At 38.0% G+C, this 20,975-nt stretch overlaps 1 protein-coding gene across 14 annotated transcripts in view; it reads left to right on the top strand.

The window, feature by feature from the left end:
• Window positions 1–20,975, top strand: part of Cadps (calcium-dependent secretion activator 1) — a 390,371-nt gene that overhangs the window by 197,305 nt on the left and 172,091 nt on the right. The gene's annotated exons all lie outside the window — the stretch shown is intronic.

The raw sequence follows: 20,975 nt of genomic DNA, 5'->3' as shown, positions 1-20,975 counted from the left end.
AAAGGGCCCCCAAAAATGCAATGAAAGTTCAACGTCGAAAAGCTGCAATCAAAACAGGCGGCCAATGGATTCACCGCTCGACTCTCACACCTGCTGTGAGAGAGCACTCTTCAACAAACCGACATACGCGAGCAGTGGAACCACATTTCCCGCTCATTATTGGTACGATGAGGAGTGTCAAGAAGCTGCAGAGAAAAATGCTTGAAATGCTTGCCGACAGAAGAAACACCCGAAATTTTTAGCAGAGAGTTGAGCGACTTACGAAAGGTTTCAAGACTCCGGTAGGAACAACCATGGCGACCTTGTAACCGATGTCCAGAACGTACTCAAATTATGGAGGGAACACTTTTCGACCCTTTTGAATGGCAGAAGCACTGAAAGAAGTGGAGAAGATAAACCCGAGTTCCCAGTAGATGACGAAGGAGGCGATATTCCAGCGCCTGAGTATGACGAGGTACGAGTAGCGATTATGCTGATGAAAAGTAACAAAGCTGCCTGAGCTGACGGCCTGTCAGCTGAGCTATTCAATTACGATGGCAAGGAGCTAATTAGGTGCATACCCGACGACCGGAATTTAAGTGCGCCCTGCTCAATCCACAAAAAAGGCGACCCCGCAATGCATGCCAACTACCGCGGGATCAGCCTTCTAAGCATAGGTTGCAAGGTCGTATCGAATGTATTGTGTGAAAGACTGAATACCACCGTCAATGAATTGATTGGGTCTTATCAGTGGGGCTTTAGACCTGGCGAATCCACCATAGACAAGGTATTCACAATACGCCAAAGCTTGGAAAAGACCCGCGAGAAAAGGATCGACTCTCCCCACCTATTTATCGACTTTAAAGCCGCTTTCCACATCGCCAAAAGGAGTTGCCTATACGCCACTGTCTGAATTTGGCATCCCCTCAAAACTCATACGGCTGTGTAAAATGACATCGAGTAATACCTCCAACCAGCTCTGCCAGATTTGGGGAAGACCTCTCCGAGCCGTACGCCACCAAACGGGGCTTCAGACAGGGCGAAGATAATAAGAGCTGCAGAACTGAACTGCTCAGGAACAATTTATTTCAAGTGCGTGCAATTGCTGGCTTATGCCGATGACACTAACATTACCGCTTACAAAAACCGCGAAGGCTGTTCTGCCTTTTCCAAGTTGAACAAGGAAGCAAAGCGAAGGGGTCTGGTGCTAAATGATCACAAGACGAAGTATTTCCTGTCATCAAAAAATCAGGACATTCGCGCCTTGGCACCCATGTCAGTGTTATAATTTCGAGAAAGGAGAGAATTTCGTTTACTTAGGAACCAGCATTAACACCGATAATAATATCAGCATGGAAACCCAACGCAGAATCACTCTTAGCACTACTACTACTTTGGACTGAGTAGGCAATTCAGGAGTAAAGTCCTCTCACGACGTACGAAAACCACAATCTATCATGGCCTTGCTGGTATATGGCGCAGAAGCATGGACAATGACAACATCCGATGAGGTGGCTCTTGGAATATTCGAGAGAAAGATTTTGCGGAAGATTTACGGGCCTTTACGCGTTGGCAACGGCGAGTGCCGCAGTCGATGGAATGATGAGCTGTATGAGCTTTACAACGGCATGGACATAGTGTAGCGAATTTAAATACAGCGGCTCCACTGCCTTGACCATGTCGTTCGAATGGACACCGATGCTCCAGCTCTGAAAGTATTGTGGTTTCACTTGGCATTTCGAATTATCATCAGTTGGCACAGAAGAGAACCGACTGGCGAGCTGTGTTGAACTCGGCGAAAATAGCTTTGGCGGTTACAGCGCCAAATAAGAAGAAGAAGAAGACAATAGATCTATATCCTTATCAGTCACACAGTTTTATAATCCCGACGAAATCGTTGACGGTGGTACCGGGAGGGGAACGGTACATGACGGTAGGAAGTTTAGTTTGGGTTAAAGTCTCACACTGACGGGGCTAGGCTTTCGATGCTTCCTAGTCGTAAAATAAACATTCGCAGTAAAAAGTTAACTATCTAAATCGACGAATAGTTTTATATCAACTTTTGTGAACTTTTGCTTATGTGTTTTTGTACAACATATTTACCTCTATTGGTTACAGGGTGGGCAAAAACTCGGAGTTCGAGCGAGCGAGCGAGCAAACTCCTACTCAATGCCTCGCAGACAACGAGGCGCTCGCAGCTCGTACTCGTAGCAGCAATGAGGCGAGGCACGAGAAGTTGGCTGCTTGTTTCCTCGCGCTCCTATTAAAAGAGCGAGGCTGTTGTGTGTTGCCTCGCTCGCAGTGCGAGGCGAGTAACTGTCTGCATACTCACTCTGCTAGGAAAGACGAGTGAGCGACAAGCGAGCGCTCCGAGTGTACTATACAACACATGCATTTTTGTGCATAAACATGTGGGAATGTATGTCAATAGATTATGTACGAAAGTATGTTAATAATTGTATGTACATATGCATATATATATGTAAAGTATTATATTAGGGCAGCATTTAAAACAACATTATATATGATTACATACATAAGCATAGATTATGGAATGAATTATTTTTTAGAGTTATATTCATACACGTGTACACACATAACATGCATATTTATATATGTTTGTATGTACGTATTTATGTATATATGCATTTATGTATGTATGTACATATGCATGTATTTTGTCTTTACAGAGAAAAGTAAGTAACGAAGATATTATAATCGTTTGTGCCGCAGAAACAAAAAACAAGTAAGCACTTGTTAACACCCCAAAATAGTTTGCTACTTGTAGAAGTTATGCTGTATACCTGAATGAAATATAGTCCTTGGTGAAAAAATTTATTTGTGGCCTGTTGTTCAAGGACATATGTACATATGTATGCATGTATATATGGATATGTAGACATGGGAAAATTTGCGTAAACAAAGAATAGAGACCGGTTCGCATACAACTTTGGCGTTGCGTTGGCGTCGAATTTCAAAGCAGCCGTCCACATATCCAAAATTTGGCAACGCTAAGGCTAACACAAAGCAGAAAGATCGCTGCGTCGGTCGCCACCTGTTGCAAATAAATGTAATGAAATGAAATGTTTTTTCCTTTTAATCAAATGAAGGCAAGAAATATTATTTTTCATGCAATTATTGATATGAAATATTAATTTATCTCTCATTAATATGTTAATTTAGTGGCCAAAGTAGTCTCTGCCAAGCTTCATTGTAGAACGCATACTTTTAACTTGCGTTCTGTCAAACCAACGCCAACCAGCGTTGCCGTTTTGGTTCAATTGGACCAAAATTGGTAGCTTCATTCTGCGTTGGTAGCTTGGTTGGTTTGATGAAGCTTTTGGTAGACGAAAATGTTTTGAAAATACAACTAAATTGAACATTAAAATTTGTTCGCTTAATTTAAGTTTACACTTTCAAAACACTGCTTACACGTATAAGATTTCTCTATATTTTTATATATTTTATTAAGCAGACAATTCACTGCGAACAAAAACTCACTTCCCAAAGCTATGACCGATTAGCTGTTGAGATTAACAAGAAATTACCTATCGTTTTGAAAGAAAAATTGGTGATAGGCAATTTGCAAAGTGTGAGTGTATTGGTAAAAAGGGTGAGTGCATGCAAATTGAATCAAATTTGGAATTTTTTTTTATTAAAATGCATAAAATGTCTGCTTTTGTTTTTTTCACACACAAAAAAAGGTTTTTTGATATGAATTGAATCAATCTCAAAGATATTAACATATTTTACAGAAGTTTTTTATACAATAACCTAATTATTTTATTTAAAGGCCCGAATTTATTTTGTTTTATCTTAAAGATTGGTGTGAATAATTGACCAATACTGTAAACAATATTATGTGTCGTTCTAATTTTTACCGCTAATTTGTGTAGCTAAAACCCCCGCAAACTCGTGAAATCTCATTTTAATGATGAAAAATTTTGGTAGTTTGGAAACTGATTTGGTAGGCGTTTTGGTACCTAAAAATGTTTTCAAGTGGCAACACTGACGCCAACTACAAAGTCAACGCGAAAGTTCTATGTGGACCAGCCTTAATTATCAAATAGTAGTTTGTATTATCCTACATACATACATATGTATGGGGGCTAAACCAGGAATATTCATTTGAAAATGCTGATGTCGTACTCATTTATGAAATGAAAGACAAAATAATGATTTTTATAAATATTATATTCTCATTTATACATATATAACATAGTTACTTAGTCAAATTACTTAGTAATTACTTGTATGTAAGAATACAAAAACAAATTATTTATCAGAAGCATTGCCCCTTATATATTGAAAAAAGTAATAAAAGCTCTCAAACACACCTATCCTCAATCAAAAAGAAGTTAAACGAAAATGCCTAATGAAATGGTTTACCGCATCTTATTCCAGCTATTTCATAGTTTAAAAATCCGTTGCGAAGGAAATTCTACCTGATCGCTTAGCAGTTTTTTCAACAATTACTTTTTTCGATCTTAAAATATTTTTTCGGACCCAAGTAACAATATCCTTTTTAAGTAACTTTTTTCGTCTTACGTAAATTTTGTATGTACACGTAAGTCTTAGTAGTAAAACAACGGAAAAAGTGAGTTTGAGAAGTAAACACGACGAAAATCGGTCAAAAATGTGTGCCCGTTGTGAAAAAAATTGTTTCTAGCAATCATCAAATTAGTAATGCCATCAGCGAGAAATATGAGAATCTTATAAAAAAAGCATGTAAATGCAAACTTTGAAGTGTCTGAACATGTCGTCGTACTTTAAAACACTTATGGAAATTAAAAAAATGATCATGAGCAGTTTGTACTTGGAGGTGAAAATAAGAAACTGGCAATGGAAAATCACTCAGCTCTCCTCCAAGAAGATGTTAATGTACTTGTTATTAAAAAATGTCGAATTCCTGAATTACATGTTTTACAAGGAACGGATTAGTTCCGCCACTTACAAAAGCAACTTCTGCAAAATTCAGATGCGCTAGATGATCCAGAAATTTATTCAAATGTAGGCAAATTTTCACTTACACCTTTCATTTCTGCTTTCAAAGCTATGAACGAAGTTGTGGATTTTTGTTGTTCTATGTCACCACCCGGCCAGGATTTAGATAAATTCATTAAAGAATTGAAAAAGGCTTATGCCAGTACAAAAGTTTCTGTGACATTGAAAATTCACGTAATTTTTGAACATCTTGAGCATTCCTTGCATTTTTTGGATGGCGAGGAATTTTGATTGTGGTCGGAGCAGCCAGGTGAATCAGTTCATCGAGACTTCTTAAACGTTTGGAACCGCTACAAAATCAACGTGAAAGAAGAACCAAGAAAGATTAAGAAGAATGGTCGTAGAATACTCCTCTCATTCATATTTAAAATTTACATTGTATATTAAAATATACAATATTTAGTTAAAATAAATTTTTTGGTTCAAACCACTTTTTATTATTCTTGTATCATTTTATTATTCTCGTATCATTTTATAGTAATTATCGGTTATTTTTCAATTCCATAACTATTTTTTCGTAATTATAAAATACATTGTTACATTAAATTTCTTCCAAAAGCCTACAGTAACCTGGCTTTCCTGCGTAGATATGCGAAAGACTTTAAGGATCCATACACCAGGAAAGCTTTATTTATCTCTTTAGTACGATCAAAACTAGAGTACGCTTCTATTATATGGAACCCCATTTACGGCTGTCATGCCGCCAGACTTGAAAGAGTGCAGAGAAAATTTGTTCGTTTTGCGTTAAGTTCCCTTAACTTTGATGACCCGATGCCCTCATATTTTTCTTGTTGTAAACTTATTCACCTACAAACTCTTGAAACTAGAAGAATTGTCCAGTTGCTCATGTTCGTTTTTGATTTGGTTTTTTGGCTCTTTGGATTGTTCGGTCCTTCTGGAGAAGATATCCTTTAATGTGCCTCACAGATTTCTACGCTCATCTCTGCCGTTTTACTTGCGTGCTACTAAGGCTAACTATTACCATTTTGATCCGATTTTCCGCGCTCTGACAGAATTTAACAAGATCTCAAAGAGTCTAAATATTGATTTTTCGTTGCCGAGAAATATTTTCAAATCATCTATTGATTCATTTTTCTTATAACTACTTGTGTATCTAAATCTATAGTATTTAGTGTTAATTATGATAGTCTTATTTTTATCTAGTCTGTAAGATTGTAATCATAGACTAAATAAACTAAAACTAAACTAAAAAAAAACTAAATTAACAAAAAAATAAAGATAAAAAAGTAATTAAAAATATTTATAGATCGAAAAAAGTAATTGTTGAAAAAAAACTACCAAACGATCATCTAAGATTTCATTCGGAATGGATTTTGAAATCATGAAATAGCTGAAATAAGATCCAGGGAACCGTTTTATTAGGCATTTTCATTCAACTTCCTTTGGATTGAGGATAGGTGTGCAAAAAAGCAAAATCGCTACAGCGAAAAGTGTTTGAAAACCCGCATAAATTCAAATCCGCATAAAAAGAGACCTAAGTTTATAAGTTGAAATTTTATAAGTAATTATTGAACATTAAAAACATTATACCTACATAGATATGTATGCACATATGTGCCTACCTAGTAGATAAAACTGGTCCAAATAGCACGAGTCTATTCTTCTGTGCATGAGAATATATACATAAATAAATACAAACATATGTATATATAAATATGTATGTATATCTGCATGCGTGCATACAATCCTTTACTCGAAATTCTTAGTTGCTGCAATTTTTATCCCATACATTTTTGCCGACAAAACAACGCGTTTGACTGTCTAATCTGCTTGCCTCATTTGCCTTGCTCGTTTACTCGCCTCGCTCGTCTGCTGCTGCAATTGAGTGCCTCGCTCGCAACGACGCCCTCGCGAGGGCAGAGCTAATGAGGCCCTCGTTTGCTTGCCGCTCTACTCTTGCGCTGCCCCCGTTTGCTTACTCGCTCGCTGGCTGCTCAGCGCGTGCGCTCGTACTTAACGAGTGCTCATTTGCAAACAGCCTCGCGTGTTGCTCGTGAGTTGCGCTAGCTCAGAGCAAACTAACGAGCGAGCGAGGGGCTAAAATGAGGCAAATCCGAACCCTGATTGGTTACAATAATTTTAAGCTATAATAAAAATTTTTTTAGTATGTTGTTGTATTTTTTATAGGCCCCCTCCACTTAATTTCGTTCTGGCTACGCCCATGCACTGGATCCTTAACTTAATTTTAATCTTCACATTAATGTGACGGTCAACAAGGCTACCTTGTACTTGCATTTGTGAAACAATGGTCAAAAGAATTTTGTAACCCTTGTATCACTAAAACCCTGTTTACAACATTAGTTAGACCGATTCAGGAATACGGTTCGGTTGGTTGGAATCCAAGGTATCAAATTTTCTCAGACAAGTTAGAATCAATTCAAAAACAACTCCTACGTTTTGCTGTAAGAAATTTGCGATGGGATTCTCAATATAATCTTCCACCTTATATGAGTCGCTTAAAACTTATTAACCTTCCTACACTTGTAAATTACTTACAGGCTCTATTTCAAGTCCGTCTCTTCTGGGTGATGTCAGCTTTAATGTTCCCTCTCGTGTATCAAGACACTTTTGCCCCCTATTTCTGAAAGCTTGTAAAACTAATTTTGAATGGCACGACCCACTCCGTTGCTTATGACAGGATTTTAACTCTCATTCCAGCACGTTTGATATATCAGATCCGCTTTTCAGCATTAAGAAGGCGATACTCTCCTCTCTCAATAAATGAATTATTAACATTAGGCATAAAATGAGCTGATGAATTTTGATCTGTAGCTGAACAGTTTCAGATCTCGATACTTAACAAACTCCTGTCTTTCGTGACTCGGCGCAAAAAATTGAAAATATTGGTTCCGCACGTCATGGGGACTGCGCCCCTCGAGCGTATGGGCGGAAATGGAGGGTAAAAACGTTGGGATTATTATTATTACATACATACATATGTATGCACATTAGGGTGGTCCAAAAATGCATGTGAAAAGTAAAGTCGGAATTTTGATGTTCTCACCCCCTATGATTGTTCTGTACCGAAAAAAGTATACCCCTATTTTTTTATTTTGAAATCAAAAAATATATAGAGGTCGCTCAAAGCGCCCAAAGTTTTCCGTGAATATTTTATATGGGGAAAGACAACTTTTCGTAGGAATGGTATAGAATTCTTAAAAATCAATATTTTTCTATCGGAAAACTCTGTTTATCTGCAGAGCGCACAATAACAATACCCAATTGTTTATTTCACCATTTTTTCATCGTTAATATTAAAAAATGGTTAAATAAAAAATTGGATATTTTTACTGAAAGTCTCCTAAAGAGAACAAGAGTTCTCCGATCGAAAACTATATATTTTCAAGAATACTATACCATTTCTACGAAAAGTTTTTCTTTCCCCATATATAAATACATGGAAAACTTTGAGCGCTTTGAACGACCTCTAAATATTTTTTGATTTCAAAATAAAAAAATAGGGGTATACTTTTTTCGATATAGAACAATCCAAGGGGGTGAGAGAATTACAATTCTGACTTAACTGTTTTTGGACCTCCCTAATGTGCATATATTTAAGCTTTCGTGCAGATGCAGTATATGTAAAAAGTATATGATGCCTTATAGCTACGAAAACATGACCGAAAGGGTAAGGATAAAAAGGATGGCAACGGCCCCAAGGACGAGTCGGCCGAAGGCGGTGCAGCTGCGCCAGGAGCACAAGGCACTGCCGGGCCGGAAACAGCATCCACGGGCGCCGGCAGCAACTATTGCGATGCAGAAAAAACGGGCGCCGACACTGCTAACTCTGGTGCGGACGGGACAAAATCATTCCGCTACTGTATGCCGACGCATGCAGTCTATAATCCACCAGTACCAACGGCATGTACTCACGGTTAAACTAAATACTCGTAAACTAAATAAATATCAAACATTTATTATGGTTTCGTTCCGATATTCTTCATATACAACAACAACCACATAGCCACATAGCGACATAGGCACAAAGCATCAATGTTATTATCGATTGTATCAATGCATACACATACTTACATACACAGACTCGATATTAATATTTAAAGTTAAATCCATACATACCATATACAATTTTAAACTTGCATCAGTCAATGTTAAGTACCTAGCCTTTATTGCATACTTACTTAGCTTGTTATTTTCAATTAATTCATTCATTTGAAAAGCCTTTAAAAGATCGTAATGTTTTGATGTTAATTTTTAGTCCAACAATTAAACATAAATATCATTGTACAGTAATTACAGGTATTGTCTTCCCAGAGAGTTTTGCTTCACATCGAAATTCGTGCTCCCTTATTTTCATTTTGACGCAGTTCAATGTTGAACCTTTTACTTTTATTTGGCTTTGCTTTTTGTTTTCGCTCAATCTAATTTTTATAACATTTCAAAACAAAAGGAAAAACGCGGTAATTCATTGAAATGTCGAATGATATTTTTATGTTTAGTCATTAATAGGAGTGGCTCAAGATGCTATATTAATGAAAGTTAAATAACAATGTATATTTTTTAAATGGAATTTCCTTATAATTTACTCTACATTCCAACCTACAGAAAGCACAGAGGATGCTTTGTCAAAAGTCCACAGATATGTACCAATATGATTCGTACATGTTATGAAACTAATATACATACATTTGTACGTAAGGGAAATTTACAAGGTATTATAACAGATATCGTCGCCTGGGTAAAAGATTATCGTATGTTAATTTCGGCAGGTTGTGGGAAATCGCGATTGAAGTTTGGAATGCATTTCTCAAAAACGCGAAGATAGATTTTCCCAAAGTCTCTGAAAATGTTACTAGTTCACAAAATTATTAGATTATTTAATTTTTAATGTTTATTGGTACTTAGATTTGAGTTTATGAAGGATTTTGTTTAGTAAAATTTTGTCGTAAGCGTCATTTGTCCACAATTTGGCAGCCACTTTGTATGAAATACGACAAAATGTGATCAACATTTCTACTAAATTAACAACACATTTTACTCAATATCTCGGAAAATAAAGGAGATATCCAAAAACGGAGAACGCCATTTTTAAGATATTGATTAGTTTAAAATGACTGCATTACTAACTAAATTATCGAAAAAATTGTAGTCAATATCTCGGAAACTAAAAAAGATATCTAAAAACTGATAACATTCGAAAGACCCTACTCCAAAATATATAACTGCATCTAGAACTAAAAATCGTCAAAATTGCGCTTATGACAATCTTTTACGCAGGCGACGATATGTAAGGCCACACATTTTTAAACGGTTAGAACAGCTTTTAACCTTTATAAATACATGACATGATGACAATAAGGCTAAACAAAAACTATTAGTACAAATATAAGGGTCTTATAGACTAATAATGGGCGGTGTTAAAAGGCTAAATTTTTGTTTACGAAAAAATAGTTGCATGAGCTCTAAAGACAAGAATTGTGTTCGAAATGGCACTTTATTTATGAATTTAATAAACTATGGGTTGTCCTAATATCTTTCTTAGGTCACAAAATTTAATGCATTTTTCCTCAGAAGCAGTGTTGCCACAAAAAAAAATACCAAATTCCTCAAAAACAAATGAAAAATCCTCAAAATCCGATCAAATTACACAACATTTTCTTATTACAGATATGAGTATTGTGGACTGCATACTATTTACAGGTACTTAATATAAAAATGAATTACATTCTCCAGTTCAATTGGTACATTTGTTCGGTTCAAAGAAAGTAGCACCGTTATTTTTTATGCCTTGGTTTGTATATAATATTGCTGCAATTATATCAGTGCTTAATCTGGTCCTCAAGTCAGTCCTACACAGAAAAGGGTTATATTAGTAATGCAGATATAATTTTTAATAGGGAAACTTATATGAACCTGAATAATCTTTTAATTCAAAAACTTTTTTCCTATAGCTTTCTAGATCCAATGAAGAATTAATGTAAATATTCAAAATAAGTTGAAAATATAACGATGGAATGAAAATAATTATCGATAACATTTTGAATATTAGCAGCAAATGCAGACAAACAAAGCGAAATATCCCTTTGCTTACAGCTATTTATGTTGTGCATGGGGGGTTTGACAAGCCGTTTGCGGGAAATGTGAACAAAAATCAAAATGTTTTGATTTTCTGGCCGCCATATTGACGTTTGATCAAACCGCCTACGTTATGTATGATAAAATCGCCTAATTCGCAACGGAATTTTTACCGAATGGGGACGCAAGAGAGAAAGTTCGAAGAAAACCAAACCCTTTTACATTGTGAACTGGAAGAAAACTAAAATTCTTTGCTTGAACGAGTCACGTTTGCATGGTGTATGGTGAAATGGGAAAAGTAGGTTTGACAAGCCGCTTGTGTGGTGTATTTCGCTCTTTATAAAACTTCGGAAAGCTTTTTGTTCAAAAATTTGCAAAGCGATTTAACAACTCTACTGTCTAAAACATGGTTGCATTTGTTATCTGCAAATATATTGAGAGAAAATTCCTCAAAAATTCCTCAAAATAAAAATCCTCAAAAAATACTCAAGCGCACCCGAAATTTCTCACGTTTTGAGGAATTACTCGCAAAGTAGCAACACTGCTCAGAAGACCGAATACTATGATGCGAGTGTGTGGTAGATTAAAACAAGTAATTTTTAGCAAAAAAAAAAACCGACTTCAACTCTCATATAAAAAAAAAATATATATATGTATATATCTCATGATCCGATATGGGACCAGCTCTGAGACACTACCTTTCCGATGCAAAAAGAATTATCGAAATCGGTTAACGTGGTCCAAAGTTATGCGGTAACATACACAAAACAAAAACAAAAAAAATATATATAGGTATATATCTCATGATCCGATATGGGACCAGCTCTGAGACACTGCCTTTCCGATGCAAAAAGAATTATCGAAATCGGTTGACGTGGTCCAAAGTTATGCGGTAACATACACAAAACAAAAACAAAAAAAAAATATATTCCGACGAACTGATAACCTCCTCCTTTTTTGGAAGTCGGTTAATAAAACAATACAGACATTTAACATATACAGAAGGGATTGTGGTTCGAAATCTACCACTGACATGAAAAAAAACATAAATGTATAAATTCATAAACAAAAGTGTCAGCTAAGTTCCATAAAGGGATAGCAAAGAGCGTAGACAATAAAAAGGGGGATAATTGTAGCGAGTGTGAGTAAAGCCCAAAATACAATAACGCAGTGGCAGTGGTAGCGGCAGTTTTTCGAAATCAGCTGTTTTGTGCTCAATTTATTTCATCGCAGCAAACTTCGAATGTTGAATTTGACATAAATGAAACGCAGCCAACTTCTGTTGTTGTTAGTGAAGCCTAAAAGCCAACAAAGAACAAAACTGTAAACAAACAAAAGGAAATGTCAGAAAAAGCAGTCACTGACAACGTCGTATTGTGTTTGCTGCGACAGTAATTGCCAATATTAGCAGTAACAGCTGATATTAAAAACTGTCACTGCCACTGCCACTGCGCTATTGTATTTTGGGCTTAGCAGAGACTACTTTCTTTTTGGTCAAATACGTAGGGAAGATACTTTTACTTGGAACTAGTATCGAAGAAAAGTATCGATACCTGAAAAATATCAGATCTAAAGTATCGATACCAACTCATATCGATACTTTTGAATATGAAGGTATTCCGTATGAACTAAATAAGTTAAATTTTATTTTTTAGTTCATAAGTTAACGATAATCTGGTTAGACCGACCACAGAGAGTGTTGTCTATTAATTGTTATCGAGAATGAGTTCAGCTCAATAAAAAATTTCCAAATAGCCACACTCTATAACTGTCAAAATGCACAAATCTTTATAAATGTACAAATCGTGTTGTCCCTGCTTAAGAATTTTTATTTTTTGTAATCAACTCTTTGCGGGGCTCTTTTTCTATCATGTGAACAGGGTCTAATGGAATTACTCAGTGAATTTAACATCGCGTTGAAACGTTTCTACTGAGTACTCCCCCAGTTTACTTTTCCACTCGAACAGTTGGGCCTTGTGGCGTTGTACCGACTTTGGTGAAGCATTTGGAGCGTACATTCTTTGCATTACAGTAAAACCCGCTTAAGTACCTCACGAAAAATGTCAGCTTTTTGAGGTACTTAGGCGGGTTGGGTACTTTAAAGAACCCGCTTAAGTACCTCGATGCGGGTACTTAAGCGAACATAATTACTGATGTAGTTCCATCTTCTTCTTAACTTACATAAATACTTGAATAACAACATTTAATGAAGTATACATAGTTTAAAACCAAAATCGTAGCATTATTTAAACACATAAACAAGTAAAGAAAAACTTTATTAAAAAAATATTTAGTGCAATGGTCTTTCATTTTTACAAGAATTAAAATGTTTAAAAAGTCAAAGTTGGACATATCATTTTGTACCAAATTCAAATGATATTGTTTGCCACTTATGTTTTTTTATTAATTTTTAAGGTTTTTCAGTCAATTAAAATGCAGTTCATTCCCTAACAAATACCATATAAACCAAAGCTTAAGATTTTGTAGAACACTTAAAAATAATGCATCATAATTTCAAACTTTTTTCTCAGAAGTGTTTTTTGAGTATACAGTTTTATAGTCCATTCAATTTTAGTGCAATGAGGGGCAAGTTTCAAGTAGCTAAAAGTTACCGTTGATTTTTTAGAATTTTTTTACCGAATTTGAAAATACGTAAATATTTAAAGGAATTTTAAAAGAGCACTTAAAAGGGGAAAATTATAAGCAAAATTTTAAATGGGGCACGAAGAATTGAGGTACTTAGGCGGGTTGGGTAAATAAGCGGGGAGGTACTTAGGAGAGGGATTTTCTTCTGATTATAGTAAAAAATTCACGGTGTCCAACGTGTTAGGTACTTAAGCGGGGGGGTACTTAAGCGGGTTTAACTGTATATCGAACTTGTCGCCTTCTCTCGGTTTTTGCTGGCAATTAAGCAGCCATGAAAAACAAGGCGGTTAGGAGTAACAGTGGAGGAAAAATTGCCGAAGCCAAATTTTCCTTAGTACATACATATCGGGTTTCGATACGAGTATTTGTTTCAAAAGTATCGATACCAAAATTACTTGGTATCGAACGAAAAGTATCGAGTATGTACTTGTATTTACTCGTATCGTTTCATCCCTATATATACGTTATTTGACTGGTTGAAAAGAGAAGCGCGTTCCTGTTACTCACACTCGCTACAATTATCTTCTTCTTATTGTCTACTTTCTTTTCGGATGGTTTATAAGTTTGTTCGTCACTGCATAGAAAGAATTGTGTACAGTTAAGTGGGAGATAGTTTCTTGTGATTTATAGTCTTTGTGCTTTCTTTTTCATGTTCTTTGCTGATAGCAATTTTCTCGAATTCACAATAAGCCCTCGATTTTCTAAGAAGAATTCAAGAATAGTCCGAAATGGATTTTGCTTAAGTTGGCTACGCAGTTTTGGTAACATTCGCAAGAGTAGTTCCACAAACATCTCAGGTATCTTTTCAGGTGCTGTGGAAATACCAGTTGCTGAAAATAACCCGAAAAAACTGTAAAGTACTTATACAGCCTATAGTATGAGTATGTACTTTTTAATAAAAAGCAAAAAAATAGTAAGCTATTGACTTTTATCACTTTGTACATAAAATACATTGTTAACGGTCAGTAAGTACAAATATATATTTTTTTAAGTTATAAAACATTTTTTGGAAAAGTTTTAGGAACGCTCCGTTGAAATGAATCATTATAATAATGTTGGGAAATAAAAACAAAATCAAAAAAAAAAATTAATTTCCATTTGCTTCCACAAAATTTCCTTGTATTTATTTTCAATATTCCAGGTAAGTTTATAATTTCCAAAACGAAATAAAAGCAACGTATGCGGAATGAAATACGAACTGATGCAGTAAAAAGAAACAGCTATACTTTCGGAGTCAACAAATATTGTTTTTCCACTCACATAGATATTGTCGAAATTTCCAAGAAAAGTTTTTATAGAAAAGACTCCATATATATATAGATGCCCATAACGATTGACCTGTTTAATTAAGTTTTCAAGCATAGTGCGGAGGGCTTTTTTAAAAATACTATTTTGGGACTTCATTTTGCCAATTTGAGTTATTACTTGTTTAGCCATTTAGACGATAAATAGTTCAGAGTTATATTAAGGAGTCCTTTTATGAATCCCCAAGGAAAAATATTTCCCTAATCCGTTGTACAAAACTGAAACGAATGTGGTGCAAGCAAATTTTATGAAAGCGCTTATAGCCGCTTTTAATTTTCCTTTTCAATGTTCAAAAAAATCTTGGGTAAAGTGGTTTGCACATATTTCACTATATCCCTGGCTCTTAAATAGTCTGTAATATTTATTTGCTTACTTGGTACTTTATTGTCATTATACGTTGTGATAAAACGATATCATGGAAGTATCGATACCTTTACTTGGAAGTAGCATCGAAAGAAAGTATCGATACCTACTTATATCGATAATTGTACCTATATAAGAATTGTTTGTATAAAAAAACTCTATCACATATCTATGAATTCTTATCAAAATAACATATGTGACTATCATTTTTGATTTTGAACGAATGATACTTAGTATTTTTAAGAAAAACTTTAATTTTTAAAACATGTTTTACTGGATGGCCTCCCAAAAACAAGAAAAAAGTGCGAAGTCCAAAAGTTCCCAGAGTTTTGTTAACAGAAATTGCTCCTTTTGTATGTGCGTATTTTATATGTTATGCATAAATATTTATTTTGTACAAAGAGAAAGCGATTGAGAGCAAAAAGAAAAAATTTCTTAACACAAATTTTTCTGTATTAAATATAACACTGTTCAACAGGTATGCACTGCGACCTAATGGTCCATTGTGCCCTCCGCTCTTCACAACACTTCCTCCAAGCCCAGATCCCTCAGGAAGTTCCATCGCTTATTCGGGGTTAGGGCCACATTAAGCCTAAACTCCTCTCACGTCTTCTGCTGACTGCATCACACTCGATGAGGATGTGGAGTGGTGTTTCGCCGGAAACGTCGCAAAACCGGCAAAGGTCATCTGATCATATCCCCAACTTATACAGATCCCTTTTAGTCTGTAGTGTCCTGTAAGAAAACCTGTTAGTATTTTCAGCTTCTGCTTCGGGGGGCTAATTAAACTATTGAATCTCCTCATGTTATACCCTCCCAGCAGGCTCTTTTCCTCACGCATTCCTACCGAACTATGCCAGTCCCTCATATTACTCCTCTTCTCGCTGAGCTCTTATTTAATGTTGGGGCTCACTGGCAGGAAGGGCTCAGGGCCCATCTATGCTCTCAAGGACCAGACACGATTTGATTTCAAAGGATAAAAGACTGACTATCACTCAGAATTTAGATTAGATTAGATTTAGAGGAGAGAGCAGGTCACCTAGTTACCGCGACCGAAACGATCTATTGTAACAAACTTCTATTCAACTACATGTCATCTTTGATCCACGTACTGTTAAGAAACCTCGCGAGGTAGATAAGAAACTGACTAGAGTGGATGTAATAACTCTGAATTTAAGGACGTTAGCTATCCAATGGCATGTGGTTTGATCAACCCCTCTGCGCCGGACGCAATTGTCTATTAGAGAGTGTTCTGTGTTTTCGAAAGCACCCTCAACATCCAAGAAACAACCCACCGCCACCTCTTTGTCCTCCAGGAACAATTAAATTTTCCTTGTTAGATTCTGAAGAGCGTGGATAGTAGATCTTCCTGGAAGATAGGCATATTGGTGTCTGTACAAAGGGTTCCTGGTAAGGAAACAATCCCTGATATGCCTGTCTACGATTCTTTCCACTGTTTTTAGTAGAAAGGACGTAAGACTAATGGGTCGGTATGACTTTGGTTGCTCTGCTGGTTTTCCCCCACCTTTGGGATGTAGCGGACCGTCACTTCCTGCCATTGAAGTGGAAGGGACCCCCACGCGAAACTTGCTCTGAAAATTGGTATCAGGAGGGTAGCTGGGAAAATGGCATCTGCTCCAGGTGCTTTGAAGGCGCGTGGGCGTTTTATCCCAGTCTGCGTGTCGATTTTCCTGGTTGTGCTCAGTGGCAAACAGTCAGGAAAATGCACTTTGGCTAGCAAGTTAAGGGATTCCATGCAGCTGTTCGTAAAGAATTCATCGTGTCTTTTCAGGAGCCCTAACTCAATAGTGTGCGTCTTTGCGAGGACTCTGTGGATTCTTGCGCTTCCCGTAAGGTCCTTGTTCCCTGTACAGAAAAGAGCACATGAGTTCCTCTTAGCACATCTTATCTCTTTATTTTACTCGGTGAGGGCAATTTTATACGTTTTCCATTCACCAGTTCGTTTAGCTCTGTTAAAGAGCTTCCGGGTATTTGCCCTAAGATTGGCCAATTTGTTATTCCACCATGGAGTCTGTCTGTTGTTAAGCCTAGTAACTTCTGGAAAGGATTCATGGTAGGAATTCACAATGGCTGATGTCAGATCTGAGCAGCTAAGTTCAAGATCGACTAAGTCATTTACCTTTCGCTTGCACCTTTTCAGACCGTCCTGCAGAAGTGCATCGTATAGATCCCAATCAGTGGTACTTGGTCTTCTGTATGTGGTAGCAGTTGGTAATGTGATTTCAATTTCAAAACGGATGTGCATGTGATCTGATAAAGAAATTTCTCTGGCCACTCTCCATTTCTTGACGAAATTACTGATAAAAGGAGTGGATAGAGTGAGATCTAGAACCTCATCCCGTATACTGTTCCTAAAAGAGGGGGCCTACGTTTAAAATTTCTACCCTATTAAGGCTAATAAATTACTTACTCTTACTCACCTCTTTGATTTATGTTACTGCTGCCCCATATGGTATTGTGGTCATTAGCGTCACATCCCACGATGAGTTGCAGTTTATGTCTGCCACAATAGTCCACTAGTCCCTGTAGTGGAAGAAACTCGTAATCTCTGGAGTCGCCGGGCAGGTACGCTGAGCAAATGATTAGCTCTTGCGTGTTTTCTCCGAGGGATAGGCTCACCTTCACTGCAATCTGGTCCTTATTGGTAAATTATGGAATGAGAAAGGCGTTGATATGATTAGCTATCATCAGGCAGGCTCTAGGCCGTCCTTCGTTGAAGGAGTCATAGAATAGCTTACCTGGTAGTCCCTTTATCTGGTTCCCATAAATGTACGGCTCCTGGATAAAGGCGATGTCACTCAGAATTACAATTCTCTCATTACGGTATCCTCTGTTAATGATGGTCTCCGCACACAAATAGATGGCGTATACTTCTGCTTGAAATATGTTCGGAAATTTCCCCATAGGAAGGGAGATCCTGGTCCTGGATCCAGAGATTCCAACCCCTTTCATCCTGGGGTCTTCGATCCGTCTGTGTACCACTCCAGTATAGTACTGAAGCACTCTCTCCAAGGAGGAGGTACTCCAGATTGCTTTACTGCCTAACTTAATCTTAAACCTCTTTTCAAAAACTATAGTTCTACATATGTCGTCCCTCGGAAACAGAGCTAGCGGGAGCAAGGACCCTAGCTTCGCCATGCTCCTGGAGAAAATGACCTTTCCTGTTCCATATTCGTCTCTAGCAAAACTGAGTAGAGCTCTTTTGGCGATCTGTTCCATGGTTATATAAAGGGGCTCGAGTTCAAGGACCACTTCCAGTGCTGTCATCGGACACGTGCTCATCGCTCCCGCTATGCATATATATGCCAGTGATTTTAGCTTAGTGAGCGATTGTCTCACGGTAGCCAGAGTGCTTCTTGAAAACCAAGCCACTTCCCCATATGTCACTATTGGCTGTACTATCATGGCGTAAAGCCATCTTCGGATCCCAGGGCTCATCTCCAGGATTTTCCCGGCAGACGCTTACACACCATTAATGCTTTTGTGGCCTTGGATGTGGTCGCATCCACATGTTTCTTCCATAGCTGTTTGGTGTCCAGGATTAATCCTAGGTACTTCACTTCACTGGCGACATTGACCACGACCTCATCCACGGTAATGTCCTTCATGCCCGGTCTTTTCCTAGTAAATGGAACTATGGCGGTTTTGGCTGGATTAATACTAAGCCCTAACTTGGCACACCATTCCTTTGTTATTCTTAAGCTTCTTTGAACGATGTCGCAGAGGGTGCTCTCAAACCTCCCTCTGGCAATGATCACTATATAGTCCGCATAGCCTTGGCAGCGGATACCATTATCAGAGGGAAGCTGGGAGAGTTCATCAATTACTAGGCGCCATAGAAGGGGAGATAGCATAACCCCACCACCCTCCCCCACCTCACAGAACAGCCCTTTTTTGTTTGTACTTGTACCATGCTGTCTCCTACGTCGGTTACAGCAATCCTAGTACGCAGCAGTGTATCCACCCATTTTCAAATCACCGGCTGTACATTTCTTCTCTCCAGTGCCCTGCGCACCCCCGAGTAAGACGGATTGTCAAACGCTCCCTCTATGTCGAGGAAAGCACATAGCACTATTTCTCCACATTGAAAGGCCTCCCGCATCTCTGTCGTCAGTTGGGCTGTGTCCGTGGACCTTTCAACTCTGTATTCGTGCTAATAGGGGTGTAGAGGTGTTACCTTCAGAAAGTTATATCTGATATAGTTGTTCACTATCTTCTCCAGTGCCTTCAAGACAAAGGAGGTTAGACTTATGGGTCTGAATGACTTCGCTAGCGAATAATCCCTTTTACCCACTTTCGGGATAAATATTACTTCGCCACAACTGTGGAATGTAAGCTTCCGCAAGACTGCTTCGCATTATGTCCAACAGGTTCAGCGTCAATTCCTCGCCACCCTGTTTCAGTATGACTGGCCGGACGTCATCCACCCCTGGGGCTTTAAATCGTTCAAACGAACCCAGCGCCCATCTGACTGAATATTGGGTGAGTATACTTCTTGCCAGTTTCCAGTCAGATGGTCGCGGCCTTGTCTGCTCCAGTCCAGTGTAGGTGCCGTCACTGCGTTTTAGCGCAAGTTCCGTTTCCACCGTTTCTCTGGCTAGAGCCTTGTGTAGCCCCGCATCTGTTGGGTTATTAGAAATACCTTCACAGAAGGTTCTATAAATGGATCTCTTCGCCTTCCTAATCTCCTTGCTGTAGATCGTTAGTTTAGCTGCATACTCATCCCAGCCTTCCGTACGCTTGGCCTTGTTGAAAAGTTTGCGTACCTCTTTCCGGAGTACTGAGAGCTCCCTTGACCACCACGCGGTCTTGGTTGTCACTTTTGGTTTGGTCTCAGGGCAGCTATAGTTGAAGGCGTCGATCATTATGTCCGTTAGCCTGTTAATCTTATTTTCTAGCGAAATACAGCCCTTTCTTCTATGCTCTCTCTTTATACCCGGTAGGTTTGTAGCTAAAAGCTCTCTATATTTATCCCAGTTAGCGTTCCTGGGGTTCCTCATTGGAGCGTATGCCTTGACATCCGCTCCCAGCAAGACTTGGATAATTCTATTGTCAGACATGTATGGCTTTGTGAACCTCTCCATTGTCTGAGTAGATCGTTACCCATACTGTTGCTGAGGGCAGGACCCTTACTCTTGTGATAAATCTTGGGCTATTCCCCACTTTATTTATGCTCAGATCTTCACTTAATATGTACTCTAGTAACGACTCACCCCTTCTGTTAGTGTCGAAACTTTCCCACTCTACGTGGTGAGCATTAGCATCAGCGCCGAGGATCAGTGAAAGTCAGGCTTGTCTGCAATGCCTCACGTTGTACCTCTGCAGGGGGCATGTTGTTGGTGTCCCCAGGAAAATAAGCGGCAGCGAGGTTTAGGTTCATTGGTCTTCCGTCCACCCGAAGCGTTACGTGCACTGCCACTACGTCTTGCGTTAGGAACTCTGTAGTGCAAAAATAATCAATATTGTTTTTAAGCTCTACGCATGCTCTGAGTCTCGCAGCAAGGTCCCATATTACCTTATTAGTTGCTCCTTTGAGGCCCCTACCTGGCCTCTGTAAGTCCACAGCTCCTGAAATTGTAATATGCCCAGATCGTCCGTCGAAA

Source organism: Rhagoletis zephyria, unplaced genomic scaffold, assembly GCF_001687245.7.
Source record: "Rhagoletis zephyria isolate East Lansing unplaced genomic scaffold, Rhagoletis_zephyria_1.1 Rzeph_scaffold_00014, whole genome shotgun sequence".
Taxonomy (NCBI): Eukaryota; Metazoa; Arthropoda; class Insecta; order Diptera; family Tephritidae; genus Rhagoletis; species Rhagoletis zephyria.
The sequence above is the reverse complement of the archived record's forward strand: the minus strand, read 5'-3'. Positions and strand labels throughout refer to the sequence as shown.